Genomic DNA, 5578 nt, shown 5'->3' on the forward strand with positions numbered 1-5578 from the left:
AATCTGTAATCATCAAAGAATTGTTGGTTTATTGAAAATATTTGTTTGTTTCTTTTGTTCATTTGAAATTTAAATTATATATATATATATATATATATATATATATATAATATATATATATATATATATATATGTATATATATATATATATATATATATATAGAAATTTAGATTATAGATAGATAGATAGATAGATAATGGCATTGTTGTTTGTTTCCACACTAATCGGAGCTCAAATTTAAGAAACATACGTATATATATATATATATATATATATATATATATATATATATATATATATTATATATATATATGTATAAAAATATATATTATATAGATATATATATATATATATTATATATATATATATATATATACGTATATTTATATATATATATATATATATATATATATATATATGATATATATTTATATATATATTATTTATATTATATATATATATATAATATATATATATATATATACACACTTATGCGCGCGTGTGTGTAGGCCTATAAATATGAAACTATCGGTTGTCTGTCTTCTATTTGCACATTGGTACTATAATAATAGTACAATACTTTTGGCGCTATTTCGTGAGCACATGCTGATCTATAGCGACATGTGGTGTTGGATGATCATTTCACCTCACCCCGCCTCCGGTGTACATTACAGAGAGCGGTTCCTAACATGATAGTAAGGGATATATAAGCTCGTATGCAAACCGTAATCTGACTTTATTTCATGTCTTTTGTTTCCTTTTAGCTTAGATTTGCTACGAAACAAAGCAATGACGGATACACTCCCGATATGTTTTGGACTTCCACTTTTTTTGGATGAACATTTTTTCACTTTTGCAATCGCTTGAAAAGTCTGGTGACTTGAGATCATTTAGGTTTTTGCGTGTGTTATGGTTAATCTGGTTTTTCGTTTTAATTTTAGACTGCTCTTAGATTAGGTGAAAAAAACATTCATATATATATGCTGACGCGCACACACATATACATACGTATATATATATATACACACACACACACACACACACATATATATATATATATATATATATATAGTATATATATATATATAGATATATGTAATGATGATATATGCTATATTATGCATTTTACATACATGAATACACAAGGATACAGTTGCTGGCAATCTCACCGACCAAAATTTATCAAAAGAACTTATGCAAGAGATATTATTACAATTGTATCCCAGCTAACTGTGCTCACACGCAAAGTTTAATGATAGGGATTCAGAGGCCATTTCCTATCGACAACTCATTAAACTGAATCACGAAAGTTCCGTAATTAGGTTAAAAGGGCTAAATTGGCGCGCTTTTAATTGACCAATTCATGCAGTTTTCAATAGCTGGTAGGAAGACAATGGTTTTTCTGTTTGAAAGCGACATTCTTCTTGTTTAGTGAATGTTTTCCCTTACCAATCTTTCTGGCAAGACCGGAGGAACTCCTTTCATAAACGGAAATTGATGGAACGACTTTCTCGAACTTTCGACGAACCAGCAAAATTCCTTCCGGACGATGATTCCGAGACCTGAAGAAACTGAAAACATGATCGGGAATACACGAAGGGTTTTGGAGTCTTTACAAGGTGCGATGCTTTTAACAATTCGTATCCTGAATGATTTGGTATAGTCTGCGTATTTCCTTCTTTCCTAAGGTAACTGTCAGCAATGAATAGACAAAAATATAGTACTACTTTAGTCTACATTCGTTCAGTGTTTGAGTCCCACACGATTAGAACAAGAGACTGTTTTCATTTATAGTCAGCAGGTCTTCTAAGAGAAGGCCACTCGGAAATCAAGCTCTTGTTTTCGACTCTCGGACTATGCCATAGCCTATGTACTATAAGTACTATCACCTAAAGTTTAAGTATATCTTAGTTTAACCAGACCACTGAGCTGATTAACAGCTCTCCTAGGGCTGGTCCGAAGGATTAGATTTTCATCAACATGGCTTGGGACCAAATGGTTACTTAGCGACGGGACCTACAGCTTATTGTGGGATCCGAACCACATTATATCAAGAAATGCATTTCTAATCACCAGAAATAAATTCCTCTGCTTCACCATTGGCAACAGCGGGTAGCGAACTCGGGTTACCAAATTGGTAGGCGCGTGCGCAACTCACTCGTCCACTGAGGAACTGCACTATTACCTACCATTCTCTTGTATAATACCGATATGATTACATATCATTATCAAGAGGGACATCGTTTTATTACTGGAAATTTAAAGTATACTTAACCAACCAAATTATCCATCGAGAGAACCTTTGACAAGAAAATGTGTCTCTCTCTCTCGAGAAGATAGAGGAACCTTTTCTGGTAATTTCTTTTTAATCGCCGGAATGACCTCGTAACTTCTCGACTCCCTTGGCACATTTTGGGTGCACCGATCACTGTAAACCTTAATCCGAGTGGAGACTAAATGAGGAATCGTTCTATTTAAGTGGCGGGATTCGAGCCAACATGCATCAAGTTTCAGTAAGGCTGGCTCACATCATCCGTGCATTTACCTATCGAAGTAAGGGACATTTTGCAAGAGCTGCGATAGACCCATTACCCTAATCGTATCATGGTTTTTTTTAGCGGCTATGAGAGAGAGAGAGAGAGAGAGAGAGAGTTTATATCATATTTCAACACGTCACATGTATCACTGGTTTACCTTTGTTTGCCTGACCCGGAGAACGCGCGATGACCAGTTGCAGTTAATTGGTTCATTTACCGACGAGTATAGCATCATGCATACATATGAGCTTTTATACGCTTGCAATGGTGGATGAGAGAGAGAGAGAGAGAGAATCAATCCACGCGAAGGAGACACATATATTCATAGTTATTTTTGCTGCAGAATCTCATGCATAAATATCCAAGTAATCCATTCTGTTTTCATAGAGAGAGAGAGAGAGAGAGAGAGAGAGGAGAGAGAGAGAGAGAAGGGATGTAAAGCGAGTCTCAGTTTTTCATCGGTCTATCGCATGCACACACCAACAGAATTTCAATTGCTATGTATTCCAGAGACGTGACAAAAGAGAGAGAGAGAGAGAGAGAGAGAATAACAGCTATTCGTTTGTACAGAAGTCTATATATGTGCAGACGCCCGTAGACGCACATACATAGTTTTTTTTCATTTTGTTGACCCTTCCGCGCATATAGGAGCGCATATTCAAACTAGATGGGCGGATAGAATTACATTGCAAAATTAACCCATTTTTCTCTATTAATTTCACATCCCATCCGTTCAATATGCCAACATATTTCCAAGCCCCCACCAAAAAAAATTAGTAACATTGTTAAACCAAAACCAGATGAAGATAATGGAATAGATTTATTAAAAGAGAGTTTGGTCACGCGTATGTACAGTTACATAAATATACTTGAACGTTAAGTTCTTTCCATATTTCCTAATGTTTTCATACGACATTTGAACACTCAATTATTTGACCACAACATTCTTAAAAGTTTTTCCTCCATTGTCTTTTGACTCTTGATATTAATATTCTAGCCTAAGTTTAAATATACTTTCCTTGTCATTAACCGCCATTGAAACGAATTATATAGATCAAAGACGGGAAACAAAATAAAAATCCACTGCTATTGTCCATATATATATATATATATATATATATATATATATATATATATATATTATTATTATTATTAGCTAAAGCCACTGGGAAAGTTTAAAAAAGAAAAGACAGAGTGCCAAGTACTTTCGTGTATTTAACACATCTTCCGCTGATAAACAAAATCACGTGCTTACTTTTGTGATTTCATAATATATATATATATATATATATATATATATATTATATATATATATATATAATATATGTATATTATAAATATATATATTATATCTGTGTGCGTGCGTTCATCCAATATAACAAAGGTCCGTTGGCACATAAACAAAAGAAGCGCTAGCAGGAAAGTTGAAAAGATGCTAGAAACTGAGCTTTCGTCTTTATCCCAAGCTCTGTTACTGCGATCAGGTCTTGACGTAAAGACGAAAGCTCAGTGTCTTCGATCTTTCCTATCTCCTTTCCTGCGAGAGCTCTTTTATAATATATATATATATATATATATATATATATATATATATATATATATATATATATATATATATATATATATATTTACACAAACTTCTCCGTTAACTAATTAGCAAATTATTTCATCAGTGATGTCGTAGAATTTTTAAACAACTTGTCTGGCAGGTACGTTGCAACTTTGAAACCCAATTGCAATTGAAAATGTGAAGTAAAAGAATTTTTGGACGAACGCGATATCGGGCGGTCGACGGAGAACTTGCAGCTGATAAAAAAATAAAAAAAAAGAGGATGATTGATGACTCGTTTTAATTAAAAACAAATGAGGAGCGATAATTGCATATATATATATATATATATATATATATATATATATATATATATATATATGTGTGTGTGTGTGTGTGTGTGTGTGTGTGTGTGTGTGTGTATATATATATATATATATAACTGACAGTTATTCTGCACTTGTCTATATCATTTATTTCTTCAAGAGAAGAAGAGATTAAATGATATTCGCTGTCTATAATTCTTTTCTTTACTGAGTAAATATCGGAACACTATCAAATGTACTAGCATTAAGAACTATAGTATATAATTTTTTTTTATATAACATAAACTATAGTTTATGTTTATTGAGTGATGTACATGAAATAATAGCTATTATGTCATGTACATCACTCAATAAAAACGGATGATCTGCATCAGAGTATCGCATTTCTACCATAGATACAGAGGGGAGGGGTTGGACAGACAAGCGACGATCGCGTGCACGTTATGCGATCGTTGTCGGAGATGGCCTCGGTATCAACTGCGGAGACCAGCGGCAAAAAAAAAAAAAGCCACTACTGGCACCCAATGCTGGGTCATGTACTGTGCCACTTACAGGAACAAGTTCACAAAAGAACAGGGAGAACATTTCACAAACAAGACACCTTTATTTCATTCATGAGAATCTCTATGACTGTTAAAATAACCTCAAGTAAACGTGTGTTAGATCACAGTCAACTTCACTCCTGCTTTTATATCTAATAAAATACGTAATGACTGTTGTAATTGGCTTGTTAATAAAGCAGAGGTGTTGTTTATCCGTGGTACGTGCCTACAGTTCGTAAAATATTATTCCAAATGACGAATTGTATAGAATAATAGTTGTTCAGTGTGATGAAATCTACCTGAAAAGTCCACACAAGCATGATCATGCCTGACTATTTTCCCTACTACTTGTACTACAACAATTTACAGGCTAATATCATGAGGCCTAGATCCAGGACTGCTGCAGTTTCAAGTGTTAATGAAATATTATGGTAGTGTTATTTACATGCTATCAATAAGTTCTCAAACCTGGTATGGAGAGGACTATGCTGAATTTGATCTGCCAGAACACTTAAAGGGAATATATTCTTCAATTTTCCCATTATCATTTTTACTTAAAAGGAAACTTCAAATTCATACTACGCTATAGCTTGAAAAATCGGGCTCAGACTGGAAACGCTAAC

This window comes from Macrobrachium nipponense, chromosome 35 (genome assembly GCF_015104395.2).
Source record: "Macrobrachium nipponense isolate FS-2020 chromosome 35, ASM1510439v2, whole genome shotgun sequence".
Taxonomy (NCBI): domain Eukaryota; kingdom Metazoa; phylum Arthropoda; class Malacostraca; order Decapoda; family Palaemonidae; genus Macrobrachium; species Macrobrachium nipponense.